The 16,284-nt window shown below is 39.9% G+C and overlaps 1 long non-coding RNA gene across 1 annotated transcript in view; it reads right to left on the reverse strand.

Annotated features, from left to right (window-relative positions):
• Positions 1–1,708: 1,708 nt before the first annotated feature.
• Positions 1,709–16,284, reverse strand: part of LOC116689217 (uncharacterized) — a 14,883-nt gene continuing 307 nt past the window's right edge. The window contains exon 2 of the long non-coding RNA XR_004331950.1: positions 1,709–1,784. This is a non-coding gene — a long non-coding RNA (uncharacterized LOC116689217). The remainder of the gene's footprint in view (positions 1,785–16,284) is intronic.

Below are 16,284 nucleotides of genomic sequence, written 5' to 3' on the forward strand. Positions count from 1 at the left end.
TGTGTGTGTTGTTGGGTGGTGTGGTTGGTGTGTAACAAAGAGTGTGGGATAGATATTCCGTGCTCTCTGCTCAACTGAATACCTGTAAGTGCTTAGTAGCATCTTGGGATTTCACTAAGGTTGCATGTGTAGTTGTGTGCTTGGAATCAACCATCTGTCTCTTAATGTACAGTATGTCTGTGTGTAGCTGTTGAGGTATTCATATTTATTATCATAGGTAGTTTCTACAGCTACAGAAGCATAAAAATTACTATCATGCTATCATCATTGTGTGCGTGAATTATCCTTCCTCCGCCTTCATTAACCTTTCTGATCCCCTTTAACCCGTTTTCACTCAGAGATCTCAGATAAAAACAAGTGCAACAGTTTTCATCTCAGTACAACACTGCAGGGTATGGTTGATTCTCAAAAAGAGTTCATCATACTAACTTGTTGAAGGTAAAACATTTCATTGACCTCTATAAAATTAATCAATTGGGTGCATCATATTTGCAATGGAGGTACAGAAGCCCTACTGATAACTGATGGTAAATTGGGGGAAGTTTGAGAAAGATAAATGGCCGTTTGAACTAAATTATCTCAAGCCGACTTTGCCTTTCAATCATTGGATCAAAGCAACACTCGCTGGTGTCAGCTATGATTAAGTAATCACTTCCTTTGCATTTGGTTGTTACAGATTTATCACACGTGAAGGGACAATTCAGTGGTTGTGGTTGTGTATGTGTTTGTGTGTGTGTGTGTGTGTGTGTGTTAGTCTTAATCAAATAAGTGGAAGAAGGATTCTGAGCTTCACTCCATCCATCAATGCTACCGTGCTGTTGTCCTCTTCACCCACTTGTCACTATATTTAGATGATCATGAACTATGTGAGAGATGGGAAAAGCTGCTCTGCACTTGTTGTAAATGAGCTTGTCTCTGAGGAGTAACCTGGGTCTCGCTCTAAATCTGTGTGTCTGTAAGTGTGCGTGTCTGATCCAATGTTTCAGACGGACCCATTTGTTCTCTCAGGCTTAGCAGAAGTGTGGCGTGCAAGAACTACGGGGTTCATGATGATGAAAAACACTTTGCGACATGCATGATTACCACCCATTCAACTGGTGTGAACTACTGTAATCGTGTGATCCATCGACTAATGTGCAGCATGTGCAGGAGCCATGTGTGAAATCTGAAGGAAAAATTACATCATAATGTAGAGACAGCCACTGATACCTGATACTGAGGATTTGACTTTATTTGACTGTGGCATTGAAATGTATCTATGCTGATCTTTAGATTACATTCAAGCTAATCATACTTGTAATTTTCAGTTCATCACTAATACTTAGATATTCAGTTGGCTGTTTTACAGGTGACCATGGTGATTTGATGACTATGTTACTTGTTTAAATGAGCAAACAAGATTTCTACATTCTGTTGTCATGTTAAGATAAACTTAAACCTTGACTACTTTTAAAGTTGGCATAATGCACTGTAGCTAGTTTGAATGCTTTTAAAATCTTCTATCACAGCTTTAACAGTATAGACCAGAAATCACCTGGCCTTTGACTGTCACTGTCTCTGTCAAAGATGTTTTCAGCACTGAGATGTTGGTTTTACTGAAGTAGAATATCCGTAAAAGCAATGGAAAATAGCGGCTTAATGAGACTACTAAAAGGGATACTTCATCAGCATCAAGCTTTGTATCAGTAGAAAACCGGTAGTATTTTCAAATGACCGTGCTTCCCTCCCTCATGTCTCCCTGAGACGAGAGATCTCTTTATTGTGGGTCTGGAAAAAACCTACCACTAGACGGCCACCTCTCCATCCTGCTTGCAAGTGTCTGATCATTAGACAACAAACTGGACTACATCCAACTTCAACGAAACTCCCAATGCAAGTTCAGAGACTGCTGTATTTTTGTTTTTGTGGAAACATGGCTGAACAACCAGACTCTGCTATCTAGCTACCAGGACTCCTAGCCGAGCAGATGCTGCTCTGTTGGGTAAGACGTGTTGGAGGTGGGCTGTGTTAAAACAAACTTGTGCAAAAATGGGGTGCGTTTATCCAGCTACTGCTAACTGCTGGTGGAGTTTATTGGTGCAATATGTAATACTGACTGGTAGTGTTTAAAATAATTACTGCAGTACAAATTCAAAATACAGGAGCGAGTCATCTCCCTCGCCCCCTACTCCTCAGACTCAAAGTTCACGGAGGTTGCCAGGCTGAGACCGCAGCAGCCACAACAATGTTGCTAGACGCTTGTCTAACATATCCAGGCATACTTCACAGCACAGCGGAGTTGCTAACGTTAGATGCTGGCAATATGACAGTCAAAAAAGCCCGTGCAAACACGGTGCTCTGTACCCAACTAACAGACACACTTCCTCAGTGTCTCCACAACCTCGCCGACCTTTTCCACCCAAAATACACACTTTGTTGGCTTAGAATTACGGCAGCATTTGTTAAACACACTACTAAGTCACGGTACTCTCTCCCCAATTTACAGCCCCATCTCTTGGCTTAAAATAACTCACCATTGTCAGCTACGGCCGCTGAAAAGGCTACACAACAGCCGTGGCCCGCTGGCCTGGTCCTATGGTAACGTTTGCAGATAGCAGGGTTAGCTTGGTGGCGTTAGCCAGGACCAGTCTGGATCCCTTTACTGGCTGTGTCTCAATTGTTTTTGTGAATAAGTAAACAACTCAGGTACTATAGCTAAATAAGTCAATGTGAGTAGCTGGGATAAACTAACCTGAAGCTAATGCTTACCTGTTCAGGAGGAAATTAGCCAACTCAGCGTCCTTTTGGGCTCTAAACTGTCTCAATCTTTTAAATACATCTCCAATATTTACCCAGGGTTTGTTATGTCGCTGGTCACGCAACTGTTGACGTTTTTTTTTAAAGTTGGGTAGAATCTATCTCTGTTGATCCTGTTTGTTTGTTTGTTTGTTTGTTTGTTTGTTTGCTGCTTTTATGGCTGTACTAACGTCACAGCTGTAGCGAGCTGGGTTTACGTTTTTACAGGTAGATCTGGCAACCCATCCTGGCTGTCAAACTGGGTATTTGATAACAACACACAGGCCAAAATACAAACAAAAGGAGAAAATATTGGCACTGTTGTCAAAAACAATAGTCTTTCAACGCAGCATGTTTCCTAAAAATCTGATGATGCATTGGGGTCATTTTGGGATTTATTCCAGTAAATATATTACATATTGGACCTCTAAATGTCGACCATTCTACATTCCACTCAAATTCACGGCTGTGTTTATACTCTGTGTTTACGGGCGTTTATACTTGGTGTTTGGTGCTATTTCTACCAATGCGTGAGGTGAACTTTACGGAGCCTATGATGTTTGTGCACTAAATGTAGCCTGTTTTGTATGTTGTTTTTATATAATGTATTTTATATATTTTAAATGTGTAACACCACTTGAGCCACAGCAAAACGTTGTTTCGTGTATATGGTTGAAATGACAATAAAACACTCTGGAGCTGAGTTGACTGCCTTACTGTCTGTCTATGTCAGTAAACGGTAGGCGTGGCTTGGACTCGTAGAGCAAAGCAAATGCATTCCGGGATTTGGTGTCTTTCATCTTGCTGTCTTTCATGCTGAACATTTTCTCGGCCTAGAAGGTACCAATTTCTAAAGAAATTTCACATTTCTACTACATAAGTGACCCAATTCGAAGATATATTCATCTTTCCGACGATGAAATATCCCTTAAATCACAGTGGTGGTAAATGCTAACATCAGATGCTTACTATATTCTGAACCAAAAATGTCAACCCGCTGGTGGTACTATAGAGGAAGTCAGGGGCTCACCAAAGTCCTCAGGATACATCCACTGCTGACCATGAATGTTTGTATAAAACTGACAATCCATCAAATAGTTGTTAAGATATTTCAGTCTAAATTAAATTGCTCAATAGAGCCCCCTGCTAGCATGGCTCAAAACTGCTGGTTGAAAAAATTCAAGTACAGGACTTGGTCTTGTAGTTCTGATTCAGTATTCAGTATAATTCTTAAAGACACACCAAAAATGATTTAGTTCCTTTCAATGGCGGTGGTAAAATGAGAATAGCTGAACACCATTTGCAGGTCCAAAATACCAAAATAACAATCCAAAAAAAACAAAAAAGGAAAAACTTTTCCATTTCTAAAATCCGCCCCGTTCATATAGGTATTTGAAAGCCATCACACTCTAAAACTATAACCCTCACCCTTTCACTTACCTTCTATCCAATCACTTCTATTGGTCTGAGATGTGCTCCACCTGTATTAATAATTCAAAAGCATTAATGTTTTTAATGTTGGGACAAAACAGATCACATTAATTTACATGATTTAAAAAGAAAATCCATAAAATACTGAGTAAACATCAAATTTTTTTTTATTTAACATCGATAACTTTCTGAACTTTTCCTGTTCAACTCAGAATGATTTTTACTGTTTTGACAGAACATACCTCATGTTTTCTGTGTACAATGTAAAGACAAATACTCTTGGGTGCACAGGTTTAATTCCAGCCCACAGACTGTGTTTCATGTCTCCCTGTGCCCATTTTCCCTGTCACTCTCCTCCATGCTGTCTAGTATAAAAGCACAGATTTCTCTAAATAGTCTTTCTCTCTTGCCACATAACATCAGTTCAGTATATCTGTTGCATATGAATTCATCCAGTCTCTTCTTTATTTGTAGACCGTGATTCATGTGTAAAAGAGCTTGTGTTTTTGAAAAAAATGGCAACACGGTGGAGTCAAATAGGAGTCCCAGCCTTATGTTTTATTCATTGTGCGGCTGAGAATTCACTTATATAGCTGTTTTTTTTCATAGACATTTTAGAGAGGAGTCCATTCCAATCAGTCCTTAGTCCTTCCATCTGCTGATTTGGTGATCAGAGGATGGTCAGATGTTCCCCAGGAAGCAGGGGCCCCCTCTGGGCTCCAGGCATGCCTGCGAGGCACCCTAACCAGACAGAGCCACCAGACACCTTCCTCAGGCTACAGAATGACTCATAACATACCCCAAGGGCCAATCAGGCGCCATCATACAACAGTAACCTTCTGCGATGGTTTGAGACTGGTTTTAGTGTTTGCTCATTATACTGAACTTTACCAATCATACTTTTAATATTCAGAAACCTTAGAAGTCATTTTATAAAATTGATCATACTGTAGCATGATTTTATTTACTCTTGTTCTCTGAAAATGTATCAATTTAATTTAAAATGTGCTCCCCTAAATATGTCCTTTGTATTTATCAGGACATTTTGATCAGCATCTGTGCAAGGGTAGAACAATTGGAGTTATTTCATGAAGTGCAGTTTTTTACGAATAAAACATAATAAAACATGTTTCATTTCAGGTCAAAATTAATTTTATGCAACATAAAGTCACATTGTGCCACAATTACCTAAAAAGACCGTATGAGTGTCATGTTTGATAAATTGAGACTCACTGTATGTAAATTCGTTAATTAATTATGTAAGGTGAGATATATTTCCTGTACTGTATATTATAATATAAGATTACCAAAGGGTGTGTGTTTGTGTGTGTGTCTTTTCCATTTAGAGGTTCTGAAGTTCTCGCAGTAATTCAGTTTTTTCCACACCATACATCTCTATCGTGTGTGTGTGTGTGTGTTTGTGCGTGTGCCTTCCTTCGTGCCTGCCTTCTCCTTACTATTGCCACCAGCCAGGAAGACACTTAACATCTGGAGAGGGACCCAGCTATGTTTTGGTAAAAGCCTTGGAGGAGAGTGAGCAAGAGAGAGACAGAACATGAGGTGTTTTATGTGTGTGTGTGTGTGTGTGTGCGTGTGTGCGTGCGTGCGTGCGTGCGTGCGGGCCTGCGTGCGTGCGTGCAAATTGCAAAGTGAGGTTTTTGTGTGTGTTCATGTGTGTGGGGGAGGGTGAATTTGTACTGAGATACATATATAGATGCAGAGACACACAGGAGGAGGACAAATGGAGAGAAGGTGAAAAAGAAAGGCATCTTGCTATGAGTGCTTTGCTGGAACCAAACTGATAATCCCCAGGTCTGTCAGCACATTAAATGGATAAGGGCCAGCTGGAATGTAAATGGGTGGACAAGATGAAAGGCAGGGGATGGAGGGGTGAAATGAAAGACGTAGAAGAAGAAGAGGAGAAGGTGAGCGTGAGACAGCCAAGAACAGCTGGGGAAAATCTGAGGGATGAGGAGAGATGGATATGACCCCTGGGGAGCCTGACCTCCCACATCAATTATGAAAAGTGTGTGTGTGTGTGTGTGTGTGTGTGTGTGTGTGAGCGCAAGAGAGAGAGAGAGAGAGAGGAAGAAGGGAGAGAGCGAGGGCGAGAGAGCAAGAAGATAATACTCTCAGCTGAAAAACAGCTCCACCAATGGTCATCTCCCTCCAACCCTATTCATACAGACACAAACACAGTGATCAACCTCAGCCCAGCATCAAACTAATTTTTTGGAAATACATAAAATTACAGCAGAGAGGCACAATTGATAATAGAAGTATAATAAGAAATGGGTTATTGTTTTTATGCTACTCTATAATTCTACATTTTAGAGCCAAATATTGTCATTTTTACTTCACTACATATATTTGACAGTACAATATTTGATTGGTGGACCTGGTGCAATGCATCTTCCTTGTTCTATTACTATTACTGTTCCTGTTTAAATAAAAGTACATATATATATATATATATATATATATATATATATATATAGTAATTAGTCACTAAAGCTGTCAAATAAATGTAATGGATTAAAAGGTACAATATTTTCATCTGAATTGTAGTGTATAAATTTTTTTTTACATCATCTGACTTTTTCAAATCCAAACTTGCCAAGCTCCTTGTCAAGATTCTGAGAAATAGAAACTAGTCATAAAATAGTCCAAAAATGAAAGAAAATTAAAAAGAGAGATCAAATGTTATGGCTTGAAATCCTTTACATTGCATGATGCCAGATCAAGGTTTTTCATTTGTGGCAGCTTTTTGCATAAATATCAGCCATTGATAACATCGCTCATGTGGCTCCACTTACGCAGCCCTGACCTGTCACCAGGAATGGGGCTGTTAGCACAGCAATGAACAAGCCTTAATGGTAGTCCCCATTCACAAGTAATGTTTAAAGCCAGCAATAACTGCCTGACATAAAAAGCTTTTTAAACGCGTGTGGGATGGGGGAAGTGTGGGGTGATATTGGAACAAGTGTGTGCATGTGTGTGTCCACATGACATGCCTCCCTGCTTATGTTTGTGTGTTTCCATTCGTTGCACCTTTGCTGATGAACTGTCATCGCCCTCACAGCTTACACTCTCTGCAGAGGTCAATACAAAACGTCAAGTGTGATGGATGCTTCCTTTACAAAATGTAGAACCCTTGACCCCTCGTGTAACAAGGCCAGACCCAAAAAACATTAAAAGTCCATCCAGTGTGGGCGTAAATGCTTCTCATTATAGAACAATTGGTTTCTTGGTCCAATAATCGCAAATGGGGATCAGTACAGGGATTTGGGCAATTCATCAAGTCTTCTCCTCTCTTGCATATTAAGGAATAATCAGATGGAGGCTGTCACTCCATTCATATTCATGTAGTAAGATTGAGAAATACTGAGGAGGTGGTCATTTGAATTTCAATAACATGTCGGATGTTTTAAATTTGAGAATTAAAATTTCAGATGAAACCTTTTCCTATGACCTCATTTGACAGTTCATTCAGATCCCAGAGAATACATTCCCAGCCGTTCACTGAAACCATCAGTGACCTGTCAAAAACACAGCGTGATGCCTCACCTTTTAACCGCTAACTTTGAAATCATTCACCAGTTTGAGGATGATTAGTGAGTGTGTGTGTGTGTGTGTGTGTGTGTGTGTGTGTGTGTGTGTGTGTGTGTGTGTAAGAAAGAGAGAAGGAGCTAGATAGATAGAGAGAGAAGAGGGTGGGGCGTGCAGTAAGAATTTCCATCTGGAGTGACAGGAAATCAATGTGGAAGTGCAGCAGATTGTGCTCCAAACCTGGATGCTGCTGAAGTATTATCACCTCACCACTGACCTTCAGGGCTGTGGGAAACACACACACACAGACAAAAACACACACACACACACACATGCAGGTGCACACCCACCCCTTATTTACAGACCTACAGACAGATAGAAACATTTTGTTGGTTTAACTCTCCTTTGGGGGCTTTGCATTGACTTAAACATGCATTCCCTGTTGACCTACCTATTGCATACATACACAATGCTAGTGAAATAATGGAATAAAAGAAAATTCCCTACCTGGTCCATAACTGGCACATACTGCCTCCTACTGGATACGCTCCTTCTCACAAGATGACACATTTATGACATATTTATTACACAAAAACCTTTTTATTGATAGATAACATTGTCAAAGAATCATTTTGCTACTTGTATGAGAAACGGATTGCTGGTGGTGATGAAACCACAGAGGAATATCAACTAAATTTCTATGAACCATTTCAGCATCTTTCAGCTCATTGTTCAGTTTCCTAGCCCGTTTTGGGTCACTCTCATTAATCTCATCGTGCAGATTTCTGCTGCAGAAGGCAAACCAACTGTACACTACCTTTTCAGCACCAAATGACCGACAGACATGCTTAGCAACTAGCTGGTGAAAATTGTGGAGTATTTTGCAGCTAAAGGTCCAGTTAATTTTCTCAGGAGTTGGTAGAAAGCTAAAAAGAAAACAGAGCTAAAGTAGAGTGAATTTTAAACTTACATTCATCAGGTGGCCAAAAATGAAACTCCAATTGAATAATAATGTTGCTCTGCTACTTTTGGATGTGCAAAAATGCAAAAATGTGGTATCAAGTTCGCCACTTTAACTTAATATTGGATAATATGTCAATGTTGTGGCAGCTTGTTTCTGCTGCCCCCAAATGGCCTAAAAAAATTGTCAATATGGGTTTACGTAAATCAAAGATTATTCTATGTGTGGGATGATACACTTTGTATGTGCATCTTAGCAACTTAATGATCACTGAAAATATCTAGTGTTCTCATATTTATCACCATTATTCATGTTAATTTTCCTAGTTGTGCTAAACTTTACATCATGCTACTTTGGATAATATGCACCTGAAGGTAGCATATATTAAATATTAGTAGTATTAACCCTACCGGACAAATCTGCGACACTTTATCAGTCAGCTCAGTACCGTAAAAAAAGCAAAATATACTTGCAAATGTCAGGGGAAGAGATGTGGTGAACTACTTGCCACACAAACTTTATTTATTCAACCAGGCAGTCTGATGTGGGATCAAATATCATTGTTTTTTTATATTATTTTGTTCAGTGGCTTGGAGACTTACTAATGTCCCAGGTTGACCAACAAGAGCGACATTGTTTTAGCTCACGCTGAATGCAGCTGCAGTGAAAACAAACTAAGGACCCCCAGTTTCATCCCTAATCAGACAAGCCATCCCCAATCAGCTGGTTTAAATTCCAAATTTGTCCCCACACACACGATAGAAACTCCTTCCCCTAGGGGACTGACTGATTTCTACAGCCCTTAGAGAAGAGATGGCTAGACCAACAGCTGAGACCCCACTGATTATAGTCCAGAGAGGCAGCAGGGGACAATCACACGTGTGTGTGTGTGTGTGTGTGTGTGTGTGTGTGTGTGTGTGTGTGTGTGTGTGTGTGTGTGTGTGTGTGTGTGTGTGTGTGTGTGTGTGTGTGTGTGTGTGTGTGTGTGTGTCTGTTTGTGTGTGTGTGTATAGAGGTTACAGACATCTGGCAGCTGTATACCATAGCTCTGAGGTTTCAGTGACAGGTTGGTGGCTGAACTGATAGGCTGGAGGAGGAGAAAGATGGAGGGATTTGATAGCAGGATGCTGGGGCGTGGAGAGGAGAATGATATGAGATGATGCAACATTGGTGGGGGGAAGGTGAGGAGGGAGGAAGAAACAATAGATACTGTTAGAGGGTGAAGGGCAAGAAAAAGGAGGGCAGACACAGGCTGCTATCTCAGTCTGTCACAGTGATATTGATATATGTTACTGAATATATCTATAATGTATAGTGTATTTTATACACTTTTGGATGTTAGAGAGCAAATTGACAGATAGACAATTCCTACATTGTGTGGGTGGTTTTTAAGATCTTTTAATTTGCCATGATAAAACAGGTAAAGACAGCAAACAGACTAAAAAGAAAGAACAAATGAAAGAAAAAAAGATCAATTAAAACCCATTTGGTGGGATAACATGGGATGACCCTCCTTTCCCATTCCATTAAAAAATAGTCATGGTATCTTAACCTACATAAAGTATACAAAAAGGTTTTAGAGGTTTTACAGTGAATATACGTGTATATATGAAATCTCGACGTAAATATTCATTGGATTTGCGATTTTATTACACGACATGCATTGAATAAAAAGCTGCCAATATTTAATAGAATAAAATCAAACTGGCAACATCAGATTGATAGCTTGATTTACTGGCATAGCGTGTGTTTTGTGTGAAGTGCATGTACAGGTTCATTTGCAGGTTAATGAAGGTACAAATACAGGTTAAATCAGGATAATGCTGTTTCTGCATGATAATGCTGTTTCTGCAGTGTGTGTGTGTGTGTGTGTGTGTGTGTGTGTGTGTGTGTGTGTGTGTGTCTGTTGCCTGCTGGCCCTTATACATACAATGTGTGTTTTTGTGTGTGTTGGCTCAGCCGCAGACCAGATGGCCTGTGCTTTACCTTCTCTTCGTCACACATCATGTGATTATGGCTCCAGGTAATCCGTGCAATTATTAACAACACAGAGTTGTGTGGTCTGAATTAAATATAGAGACACAGCATCGTGGAAACAACAGCAGGGTGTGTGTGCCCCACAGAGATACTGTAAAGGTGAACCGTATGTGATGGAAAATAGTGATGGATTTATTTTTAGGACATAATACATTCCATGCATACATATATTTTAGAAAGATAGAGCACATTAGGATTGCTCTTACATTCCAAGTATCCACAGAGGCAAATAAACTACATCAGTGATAGAACTATGCACTAAGTGCTGGAGTGAAAACTTGCCATCTGTTAAATAACAGCTAAGCAATTTCAAACCCAACACCCAGCATGCATGTGCAATTCACGTAGTGTTGTTTCATCTTTTTTCTTTTCTTAAAACAAAAACAAAAATTCAGTTTTTGGAACTATTAAGTTGAAAACATCATGTATACAGATTTAAAAGTGCTACATTTGTGCTGGAAAATATGATGCTGGCCTCCTGAGGGGAGTTCTACAGCCATTGAACAGCATAGAACTTTTGGGGTTTATTTCATATCAGTGTTTGTGAATGCACCACTGCCCCACTATTTGACCAGCCTGTCATGAAAGTCTCTCCAGATGGCCGCTCCACCCTTGGCTCAGTGTTTGGCTTCCCATTCTGTAGAGGGCTGCGATGACTGCAAAAGGTAAATTAATTAGACAGACATTATGACGAGCAATCAATTTATTCAGACTGGGGGCATCTTCAAACTATGTTCATACATTTCTCTGTTTTCATGCAACTGGGATATGGGCTCTGATTGAATATTAGCCAATTTCACTTGAGATCGCTTAATCTTTAGTGATTGACAACTCAAGAAAAAAAAACACACAGTAAACATACTCACAACGCAGCAAAAAGTGTGCAACTGTCAAAGTACACGTTCATCCACTTTTCCACAGCTATTTTTATGCTTTTTTAGACAACATAAGGTGGAAAATGAGAGCACACATGGGAATCGTGGAAATAAATGAATCATTTGAACCCATGACCTTTAATGTAACTGGTGCATTCATCAACTTTCCAACAGGGCATCAGTGTGTTTTCCTTCAACTCAAATTTACACAATTTAGTTTCTCTGTGTAACTTAATGAAAGTTTTGACACATGTGTTTTTTTTGTCATGTCAGGATTCAGTGATGTGGAGTTATAACACAGACATGCAGTAGGTGTCACAATGACGTATATGCAAAGACAGAATGTGTGTGTGTGTTTGTGTGTGTGTGTGTGTGTGTGTGTGACCTTGACCAACCACCAGGCTGATGGATTGTAGCTCTTCATCCCAGAGCAGAGGACACTGAGCCAGCTCAGCCACGGTGACACCACACATAGACACACACACACACACACACACACGCTTAAAATACACAAAACCAAAAATAAATTACAAACAGACAAAAAAAGACACAAGCAAACAATAAGACAACAAAATGACTGTAAACCTGCAGTTTTACATCAGTGCAATTGAGCAATCAGCTGACACCTTGGCTGTTACAGTACACCTCAACCTGCTAGTGATAACGTTTTTTTAAAGTAAAACCAAAAAAGCTTCTGTCCTTTTGTGGAGTGTCTCAACTCTTATGCTACTGTAAGATCCATTCTTTAGCCCATTGTAAATGAGTTGATAATTATGGTTCTGTTCCTTTAAGTCAACGTCTAATTCTTTTATCTGAAGCACTTGGGGCTGCACATTTTCTGGAAAGGTGTGATAAATATAAAGTCATTATTAATGTTTATCTTATAATGAGAAGCTCAGTAATTTGTTGTTAAATAGGTCTCTCTACCATCTCTACACCTGCCATGAACTGCTTAGCCAGCTTCTTCTCACATTTCTTAGTGCTGCAGTACTTCTGCAGGATTTTCTGGGGAACAGAGAGCCTGCTGTCAGTGGCCACATATGTGGCTCAGAAAGATATGCCTTTTTCATATATAACAGAAGTTTAATATGACCACTACAGACAAGTGGGTGGGCGGCTGTGGCTCAGTGGTAGAGCGGTTGCCTGCCAATCGGAAGATTGGTGGTTTGATCCCTGCAGTCATTGTCGAAGTGTCCTTGGGCAAGACACTGAACCCCGAGTTGCCCCCGGTGCTGCGCATTGGAGTGTGAATGTGTGTGAGTGTTTATCTGATGAGCAGGTGGCACCTTGTACGGCAGCCCCGGCCACAGTGTATGAATGTGTGTGAATGGTGAATGTATCCTGTAGATGTAAAAGCGCTTTGAGCAGTTGTTAAGACTGGAAAAGCGCTATATAAATACAGCAAATTTACATTTACATTTACAAGTAATCAAGTAATCTGAGCAATGATATTCTCTTTTGATGTGCATCCAGTACTTACTGGTATTGGCAGCAAACTGAGTCTGCGTAATCTGCATACATCTAATATTGTTGTTGCACTTTTACAGGTATCCCTCTATACCTACAATATCTTTGTGTGTTAGCTGTGATAATATACCATCCATCTTATTTGAGTTCACCTGTCTTTTGCAGATGCTCACCTCGAGAGTCTTTGAGCAAAATAATACCTGGTGACCTCTCTGCTCCTTTCTGTACATTAAAGTAAGTGCAGTCTTGTGGGCGTGTTTCAGTGCAACCTCAGTCCTCAGTCCAAGGCTGATTCTGCTCGACTGTGTCAGAGCCAAAGATGTTACACAAGAATCTGTCTTCCCACATACAGTAATTTATTTCCCTTGCTTCTTTTGCTGTTTTAATACACAAAGCTGGTCAACTGCTTGCCCTCTAATTCCATTCATAAATATGCTGTTGAGGACACTTTTGCACCAATGTGAACTTTCGGTGTCTATTTCTCCACTTAACTAATTATAACACTTTATAAGGATGTTTTACTTTGCACCCAGTCTGACAATGTATCTCTGGCTACCACATGATGTGCAAACTGTATAAAAATCCACCTCCACCTGCCTTTGCTGTAGAGATTCAGATAAATAGATTTCTACAGTATCTATTCGTCTCAGTGTCAAAGCTGTCCTTTTCGAGTTGCATCTCGGATAGGAAAGTGAAAGGTTTGGTGAGATATGGAGACAGAGAGATATGATTATTACACCAAGCTTTTCACTTTTTCATTCATGGCTGTCTGAGTCAGACAAACCAGTTGACCATGAGGTCAGACAGCTTTCTCTTCCAGCTTATATATAAAGACGGGTTTCTCTAAACCATGAAATTCAATCAGGAGAGACTTTGTTGCAGATATGCAAAGGTTTATTTGTACATATTACACAATATGAAATGTGCAGAGTCTTTGGAGATTAGACTCCATCGTTATAAAATATTTTTTAAAGGGGTATAGAAGCCAAGACATATCCCCCGATGGTGTCTAGACACTGGTGGTGGTGGTGAAAGAGCCCAAAGACTGGACCGAAAGAGTCAATGGGAGCGGTCTGTCAGAGGAAGACCCAGGGTGTCATGGGTGATGATGACTGGAGGTGGAAGGGGAGGTGGAGGGTTGCACTCTTTGCGTGAAAGGACAGCTGACCGCAGCAGAGAGAGAAACAGATTCAAAACAGGGATGTAATGCTGTGATTGGCTCCTGAATACATGGCTGATTTGGATTTATTTAACTGAAAAGTGAAAACATCCTTGAACCAGCTGATCACGTTTAGGAAGAGAGAGAGGTGATTAAGTTTAGAAGTCTTTCTGAAAGAATTTAGCTGAGCTTCATTAGTTTAAGATAAGGAACTTCTTTATGTTAAATGGGTAATCTAACCCACTCTGCTACTGTCAGGGGTAGCTGATGCATGGTAAAACATCCTAACATCTGACTCTGTGATCTCAGTTAGATGTTGTTGTTTTCAGGACATGGTTGCTAAAAGACAAATGTGATCATACTCACCAGCCAACATGTTCTTTCTTACTTACGTTTGACAAGCCCAAACAATCCCCTATGACAACAACTTATCAGCAGCCATCAGGCGCCACGTCTTGGCAATTACGTTCCTGGTTGAATGACCAGCAAGAATGGAAAGTTGACATGTTTTCATTTTCAAATATGTGGGTTTATTCTTTATTATCACAAGTGGAATTTATTCCAACATACAGTAGATGCCTCTGTCCTGAAAAATTTACACTTTCATGAAATTCAGTGGTCATTCCACAGCAGAAAACAGAAAGAAAAAATAGTTTTAGACACGCTAGCAATATGGCCCCAGGGATGGCAATGCTGGTCCGCTGGTCGGTCCACCACTTAGGTCCAGAAATATATGTCTCTAGTGGCCCAAATAGTTGAATTTCCAACTTGGCAATTCCCATTTGTGGTTTCTAACTAAATGTTTCTATAAGGATGTGTGTTTTGTATTTTATATTTTTTTACGTACATTTTTGAATTTTTCCAATACTTTGATTTATGATTAAATATCTGCAAAAGTGATATTCTCATCAGTCTCAGATGCACTTTGTGTTCAATGCTTATTAGCACTATTTTTTGCACAATAATACACTACACTAAGGACACTAGGGAGAGGGAGAACATGGCGAACATAACACCTGCTAAACATTAGCATGTTAGCGTTGTCATTACGTCCATGTTAGCATGCTGCATCCAGATTAAGCTCAAAGCATTGCTGTACCAAAGTATAGCCTCACAGAGCTGCTAGCGTGGCTCTGGATTCTTTCCTATTACTGACATTTATTCATGAAGTCCTGAATGACCGGCACTTAGAGAGAGGTGTGAAGGGTAAACAATCTCCATGAATCTCTATTGCTAATGACATGCTCATTAATTTTCCATGCTTGTGTTTATCTGGAGGCTTTTTTGTTTTGGTTTTTAACTCTTTGACGCAACAGTGACAGCAACAACAGGGCAAGGGCTGTATGAAATATATATACAATGAAAGTGTGTATAAATTAAAGAGAATTGACGGAACTAAAATAAACCCAGCCGAAGCATAAAAAACAGCTCAGTTCTTAAGTGAAGTAAGATGTTACAGTACATTTCCACAGGCTAGATAAGCAAAACAAGATGACAAAGTCTATTCCCTTGTTCAGAGTAGATGGATGAAACCCTGTCAGCAAATTAGCAACTATGTGGCAGCTTTCACACAGACATGTTTTCACTCCCGTCCCCTGTCACAGTGGCCTGAGAGGGTTGGAGGGAGGTGAGACTTTCACCACACTACTCTTTTGACCTCTTCCTCTCACGGTTTTAATGACTGCGAGCACACAAATTCTGGGTCAAGGACCATGGTGAAAGTTTTAATAAAGATGTCTTCATGTGAGCTAATACCACCTATCATTTCAATATAATTAAAATGGAATTTTCTGTTGCTTAGGTTTGAATGAGCAAACAGCCCTTTTTATGTTTGATGAAGACCTTATGGGGGCCTTAATTCTTAATTAAATATTTATTGGATTATAATGTTTTATTTACAAGATTTACATTTTTGGGTTTCAGAATACCCACAGTCCAATATGTATTCTAATTACTCTCGGCCACTGTTAAGCTTACAGTAGGCTCAAAACCACCTCTTCTTAAAGGTGCCCTGCCACACGTATTTCATT

Source organism: Etheostoma spectabile, chromosome 5 (genome assembly GCF_008692095.1).
Source record: "Etheostoma spectabile isolate EspeVRDwgs_2016 chromosome 5, UIUC_Espe_1.0, whole genome shotgun sequence".
NCBI classification, from domain to species: domain Eukaryota; kingdom Metazoa; phylum Chordata; class Actinopteri; order Perciformes; family Percidae; genus Etheostoma; species Etheostoma spectabile.